The sequence below is a fragment of the Podarcis vaucheri genome, assembly GCF_965113315.1.
Source record: "Podarcis vaucheri genome assembly, chromosome: 5".
In the NCBI taxonomy this organism is placed as follows: domain Eukaryota; kingdom Metazoa; phylum Chordata; class Lepidosauria; order Squamata; family Lacertidae; genus Podarcis; species Podarcis vaucheri.
In genome coordinates, this window is record NC_138763.1 from 60,426,486 (window position 1) to 60,434,148 (window position 7,663).

General features: G+C 43.8%; 1 long non-coding RNA gene across 1 annotated transcript; it reads left to right on the forward strand.

Annotated features, from left to right (window-relative positions):
• Window positions 1-268: 268 nt before the first annotated feature.
• On the forward strand, window positions 269-2,232 carry LOC309532555. The gene is made up of 2 exons (XR_014219924.1): window positions 269-544; window positions 1,935-2,232. It is a non-coding gene; the product is annotated as an uncharacterized lncRNA (long non-coding RNA).
• The last annotated feature ends 5,431 nt before the right edge of the window (window positions 2,233-7,663 follow it).

Consider the following 7,663-nt stretch of genomic DNA (forward strand, 5'->3'; position numbering starts at 1 on the left):
GAGACAGTCCCCAGAGAAGGGCTGGTGCGGCCATTGGACAGAGTAAGCCAACTACCTCAGGTGGCAGTTGATGAGGGATGGAACCAGTATCTCCTCCTTGGCTGTTCTCTGTTGGAGGGCAGAAGTAGGTACACCAGGTGGCCTGTGCTGCATACCCTGAACTAGCTAGCAGCCCTCATGTGTGCTGAAAGATGCTGCTGTCCTGTTGCCAGTGTTGAAGATTGAGTCAGCCCTCAGTCCAGTCACCTTCTGATCATGGACATTTGCCTCTGGCAGCAAAATGTCATAGGCCAGTTCAGCCCCAGAGGGTTGGTCAAGGGTGACAGTGACCCTTGGGTGAAAAAAAGGAGAAGAAATGTTAGCCATCTCTTGGGCTTGGACTGGAGAGACCCATGCACAACTCCTTGCTTAGCCATGAAGCTCATTGGATGACCTTGGGTCAGTCTCCTTCCTCTGTGCAAAGTCTACCCTGCAGGGTTGTTGTGAAGATAAACACTGAAGGGTAAAGAACCACATATGCTGCCCTGGGTTCCTTGGAAGAAAGGTGGGATATAAATGAAATAAATTAATTTAGTAACCATGGCATGCAGCTATTGAGCACACCCTCTGGGTTTATGAAATTTTACAACCCCCATTCAGTTGTCCAAACCAGGAGCCATCAACACACCTTGTGGCAGAGCAATTGGATAAGGTAGTTTTCTAGTTCTATGTTTTTCCTCCCAGAAAAAAATTGCCTAGAATGTTTGTTTATTTGTTTGTTTAAACCCAGTGGCAGCTGATGGGCGTTAAGCACATTTTGAGCTTTAATATTTTGGAATCCAGGGCCAAAATTAAGCCACAGGCACCATGTATTTTCTGGACCCCAGGCCTCCACTCCCCCCCCCGTACATATTCTTAGACGAGAGGCATAGATTCCCTTGAAGCAAATGAAGTTTTTAAAAGAATACTAAGTAGGAGGGCTATCGTGGGGGGATTTGTCACAAGCACTTACACAAGGTAAAATTAGAGCATATGATGCATTGTGATCTGCATGCCACAGTAACTTTGGATGGCAATGCTACAGTAAATGCCTTTGAAGCCTATAAACCATAAAATTTTAATCATTAGCAACCTCCTGGGGAATCTAGCGATAATACCTATAGGACAACTTACAGCTTTTCTGTCAAAAGTAGGAGAGGCCATGTAATAGCATGGTACGAGCCCTGTTGATCTCTCATTTCTAGCATCCGAGCGGTCAAAGCTGAACTCCTCTTTATTAAGCTCACAATTAGGCAGCCATATGTTGTGAATGAAAGAACGGTTATCGGACTGGGGTTGGGTTTTCTTCCTCTCTTCCTCTCTCTCTTTTTAAACCATTAGGCTCATTGTCTCTGTATTTGTTTCCTGGTTGGCTCTGCCTTTGAAGAAATGTCCTGTCCCCCCCCCCCCCGAAATAATTGACGGTTAGAGAATTAGTGTAATAAGGCTCAGAGAAGGAGAATTAAAGTACCAGTTGGTGGAAACGAATTGGGTGTGTGCATTTAATATCATCAGCAGCAACAACTACAACTACAACAAATAGTTATGTGGGTTCTTTTGAATAAATGTTGGCCTTTAAGTGCCAGCTGTCATTCTAAGCCCAGCCTGCCTTCTTACTGCTAACCTTTCAGTCACCTCAGCTTGTCTTCCTAACTTGTCCTATTATGCAGTAGCAAGCTGAGTCATTGTTTCAAGCAGGAGGTGACATGTTAATAGCTTAATAATAGTATAATCTCACAAATAATAATATGCTGTCACACTGTCTGAAGCACAATGTTTACAGGAGAAGTGGTAATGTATGATGACAGTAATTTGAATAAAAATGAATTTACTGCTCTTGTCTCATTTGCAGTAAATTTTCGCATCTTTCATGCACAACTGGTGCTCCATGACCTCTTTCATTATTGTGTTCGCAGTGGCTGCGGCTCGCTTTAAACTGAAAGGCAGGCAAATGAAACAGAAGCTTAACAAACGGATTTCCAGGAGTGAAAGAGAGAGAGAGAGAGAGTCCTCACAGTGGTTTTTGGAAAGAGCGGGGTGCGTTGGGGGAGAATTTCCCTACATTTGTTTACTAAGATGATACGGTGTGAGGCAGGCTGTTTAATTAGTGCGCTCTGGAGGTGCCATTTGTAAAGCAGGCATGTGCTGATATGATTATGTATTGACAATTTACAAAATTATTGCCATTAAAATGTGTCAGAGGGAAGAAAATTATTCACCACGTGAAGAGGCTCATTTGATGCGGAATTAAAGTTTGCACTACTTTAAAAGTATTTTTTAAATGCTAGTGATATTATTTGATATGGGGGCATCTAATCTCAGGCTTCCTGTTTGACGGGGAGAAGTGTCAAAAATATACTCACTTTATTAGATTCAGTAAATTATAAATGCTCTCTGGTATGATAAAGGGTTATTTGAACTCCCAAATGCTTCCCAAATGGATAATACTGGTTTGATTTACATGAAATAAAAACAATTTAACCAGATACCGATCCATCCCAGTTTAAAATTTTTAATTGTTGGCTACTTCAAAGAAGCCACCACAGTGTAATGATGGAAATAGTAATTATTAAATATTTAAATTGTTCTATCTAATACTTTAGTATAGAATTCCTGCGAGAGCTTTTTTCTTAAAAATTAAAAAGTATTATTAAATGATGTTGAAGATTGTATAAAAACAGGGAAGTTTAAAAGTCAGAGACTGACATGTCTGGACTAAATTTAGTTTGATGGAATGAGGACAACTAATTGAAATGTCCTTGGTGTTGTTCTTTTTAAAAAAGTGAAAAGGATGAATTTTCAGAAAAGTGCTACACTTCATATCAGTGCAAAGTGAATGACATGCAGAGAATGAGAAATGATACTTCTGATTGACCCAATTCATTGCTTAAAATAATTAAAACCACAAGCAACTTGCACATCTCATTTTTTGCTCTTATTTCCAGTGAATGCATAGCGCTAAACACTGTGCCAAAAAGACCAAGTTTTGGATGATTCAATTAAGTGATGTTAATTGAGGCCTAGCTAGGCTGCTTGATGAATATTTCAGGAAGGGGTATATATGTGTTTTCACTTCTAGATTATGATTTTGATTTGCAATGTCAGGGAGGGATTTAATTTTGCAGCACAGCTTTGGTTGCGGTGATGGAATGGAGATAGGGTACAGCAGCATTCAAAATAGCTATTTTTGTTTGCAAAACATACTGAAAACTCTAGGCTCATCAACATGGTGAGAGCCTGAAATTCATTGCTTTGGTCCTAGGAGATCAATCTGGCCATTTCCCCCCTCATCCAGACTGCAAAGCTGGGCCTAATTGTTTCCCACTGTCACAAATACAGCTTATTTAAACTTCAGAAATCACTAAGGAGACCTACAATTGTGGCATCAGCCACAAAGCAGGCAAAAAGAAAGGAAGGAAATCTGAAGTGTGTTATCTCTCAACAGAGTTGCCAACCACCTCAGGGACAGAAAACCTGCCCAGTACTCCTATGTGGGAAATGGCACAGTTCAATTTAAGCTTAATTTGAAACAGCTCAGCTTGAGGTTCGATGAAGAAGCCTCTCATGGATTTACTCAATGTTCCTCTTCCACTTCTGATTGGGAAAATGTTGCCCGCGATCCAAAGGGTTTTCATAGGGTTGCCACCTTGCCCTAGCAAGGCTGTTGTACTTTTAACAGCTGGATGAAATGAAAAAGAAAATCAGAACCAAAATTCAGCAGAAGCTGAAAGAGTAGAGAAAAGAGAGGTGGTAGTGAACCTGAACTGATGCCAGCAATTCGTTTATAAAAATATGCCCAGTGTGGGGAATCTTTGGCCTTCCACACATTTCTGAACTACAGTTGCCATTATTCCTGGCCATACAGATGAGAATTGTATTCCGGAAACATCTGGAGAGCCAGAAGTTCCCCAGTTGTGTTCGAACGTGTGAAAGCCTTCTTCAGGGAAAACTTTTCTTTTACAAATCTTGCACAGAATTGTGTTTTTGGTGCGTTCCTAGATGGGGATTTGTAACGCTATATATGATAAGCAAAAATCCACATGGTGAAGTGATTTCCCATATATCTCTCTTTGTGGCCAGAAAAGCTATACCAGTAGAACGTCAGCCTGCCAGACGATGCTTAAAAGTCACAGATACCATGCTGGAGGGGACAAACATCAGTCTTTCGGCAGGTGTCACAAACTTAAGCAGGTGCAGTAAGTGAGAAGAAAGTGCACCCCTTGAATTACTCCTGTGTATTTAATCTGAAGATACGTTTACACTTTGCAGGTGTCAATTTTGGGAGAATGTACACATGTAGTGTGGTGGCAAGCTGTCAGGGAATCCCTCCCCCCAATGCATACAGAGGGTTTTCAAGGCTGGAGACTCCTACTGGGGTTAGGGCTAGGGTTGGGGAGATCCAGATTCAAATCCCCACTAAGCCACAAAGCTCACTGGGTAATCGTCACCGTTTCTGAGCCTAACTTACCTCACAGGATTGTTGTGGGAGATGAGAAAACCATGACATAACTTGCCCTCCCTGAGGGAAAGAAATACAATTCTTAAAGAAATGAATTACCGCATTTTTCGCGCTATAGGACGCACCTTTCCCCCTCCAAAAATGAAGGGGAACTGTGTGTGCGTCCTATGGGGTGAATGCAGGCTTCAGGAAGCTATCCACAAGCCTTGCAAGCCCAGCAGGAGTTCCTGCGGGCTCGCAAGGCTTGTGGGCAGCAGCCTGCAGCCCAAAGCACGGGGTGCCCTCCGGACGGCGCCCTGTGCTTCGTGCAGTTGTCCGCAAGCCTTGCGAGCCCGGCAGGAGTTACCGTGGGCTCACAAGGCTTACGGGCTGCAGCCTGCAGCCCACAAGCTCGGGGGACAGCGGGGAGGTGCAGCGCACCTTCCTGCTGTTCGCCGACTTGGTTTGGAGGCTGGCGCTGGGAAGAAGCGCGCTTCTCCCCAGTGCCAGCCCCACAAGCTCGGGGGACAGCGGGGAGGCACAGCGCCGCCATCCCGCTGTTCCCTGACCTGGTTTGGAGGCTGCCAGCCCCACAAGCTCGGGGGACAGATATCTGCAAGCCTGGGGAGACCGGCAGGACTTCCCGCCGGGCTCCCAAGGCTTGCGGATAGCAGCCTGTTCTGGGGGCTGCGGTCGGGGGAAGCTCGGGCATCCCCTGCCCCAGCCCTTTGCCTGGGGGAAAATTAAATTTCCCCCCTTTATTTCCCCCCAAAAAAACTAGGTGCGTCCTATGGGCCGGTGCGTCCTATAGGGCGAAAAATATGGTAGTTTTGCTGCATAGCATGCATCTCTCGTTCATTTTAATGTGTCCTGTGCAATGGAACTTGTGTGTTGAGAAGTTACAGGAATGCAATCTTGCACATTAGAAAATGAACTTCCTCCTTCAAAAGCTTGATTGGAAGCCAGCAAATTTAATAAGGCTGTCTCTGGATGGCTTCTTTTGTCTTCCTCATCTTTGAGCAAACTTTTCAAAGTACAGTATGCAGTATTCATATATCTGAAAGATTTTTTACCTAAATCACTGAGCTATCCAGACCTCTGTCTTGCATTTAAGGCAAAACAATGGTTTTCTTGCTGACTGCTGCCTTTTAACTATTTAAATACAGATGTGCCTGATAAAAGGACAAGTATTAGGCTTTCTAGCCACACTGAAGTAAAAATAAAGCAACCATATCGGCTGACAAATACTTGCTCATTAGTATTTTATCAGACCGTAAATACACTGAAGAGGTTTTGATCCATGGTGGACATGTGAAAACCTGTTTTCTACTTTCTCGGAGGGGGGGTGGTAGATTCTGATGTGCGGAAAGGTGGTGGCTGATGTGGCAAAGTCACTGTGGAGCAATATTTTATAGAGCGGTGGCATTCTATTTGCTCCTACTGACGTGTCAAAGGTGTGTGGTGAGTTTACAGCCCGCCATGTCCTCTTAAATTTATGCTAGTGGTCATCCCCACATCCTTTGGCAATGAATCCCCCAAGTTAATTATGTATTACCTTGACAAAGTACTTCCTTTTATTTCTAACAAACCTGTTGCTGCCAATCAAGTTTGCTGGATGGCCCCATGTTCTAATGGTCTAACAAAACAATATCTGCCTATTTCACCTTTTGCAAGCCTCCATCTTTACATTTTCTAAATTAGAAGCCCAAATCTATAAGCACAGGGTAAAAAGGTAAAGGACCCCCTGACGGTTGAGTCCAGTTGAATTTGACTATGGGTGCTCATCTTGATCCAGGCTGAGGGAGCTGGCGTTTGTCCACAGACAGCTTTCCGGGTCATGTGGTCAGCATGACTAAACCTCTTCTGATGCACAGAACATGGTGATGAGTGCCAGAGCACACAGAAACACCATTTAGAAGCCCAAATCTATAACCACAACACTTATATCACAAATATTTAGTAAACAGTATTTCATAAATAGCTGATCTGTCCAGTCAATAAATACAAAATTATATATCAATAACCACAATACTTATTTAAAAAACCACAAGAAAATAATGAAGAACTTAAAAACTATTGCCACAAATGCAGCAAAATGAGCGAACATTTTTACTTACCTTTCTGGTATGACCCATACTTTGATAGTTCTTGCCAATTTAAGTCCCGTACTTGCATACATTACTCCATTAGTTTCACTGGATGCCAGGAAATTTCTCAGCCTAATTCTGGTCCGGTGGCCACTGGCAGATGAGGGGGGCAGTCTGCCCCAGGTGCCATCCAGGGGTGACATCGCAGCCACCCCCGGCACCCCCGTGGTTGCAGTGCACGCCCTGGGAAGCGTGCCGTTTGCCACACACATCCTGATGCACACCACGCCCCCTGGGATGTGACTATGCCCCCTGGGACACGCGCCAGCAATGCCCCCAGATGTATACCACTCCCGGTGCCAGACAAGGTAGCTTCACCACTGCCAGTTGCATATTGGCAACAACGTTGTTTTCCATCTCGATGCAGTCTTTACCCCCTCTGTTGCCATTATACGATTCAGAACAAGAGGAGCTGAAGGACCACCAACTCCCATATGAGTCTGTCTTCTGGATCTTTGGATTTTGTAGTTCTCAATTGGTAGGCGCTTTGAACTTTTATAAGGAAACACAGGACATAAAAATTTTAAATCAATAAATTATCCACAGTTTTCATCAGCTTACTTTTTGTCTCAGGCTTCATGCTGTCCTCAGCTTTGAGAAGACCAAGGGTTTAAACCATGGGCGTGGAAGTGTTTTCAGCCTGAGGAATGCATTGTTTCTAAGGCAACTGTGGCGTTTGCTCATTTTTGGGGGATACGTTTGTATTGGGGGAGAAAAAGGGTTAATAGGTTGACCAATAAGAAAGCCTGGAGGTGGAGCCTGATTTTGAGGCTCAGCCCAGAGGTTTTGACAGTTAGTTTAGTTGGGTCTTTTGTGGGGGGAGATAGAGGAGTCAGAGTGAGTTAGAGACAGGGGCAAGACTGAGAGGGAACAGAGTGACAGCGTTTCAAATATATTTTAAAACTTGTTTGTGTTTAAAATAAACTTTAATCTTCATTGTTAACTCTACCTGACTGAGACTCAATACTTCACTGGGGAACCCTGGGGTTTTTTCCACAAAATTGGTGGCAGCGGAAGAATAAAGTAATGGTTTACAGGTCAATAGTCCGTGAAACAACTG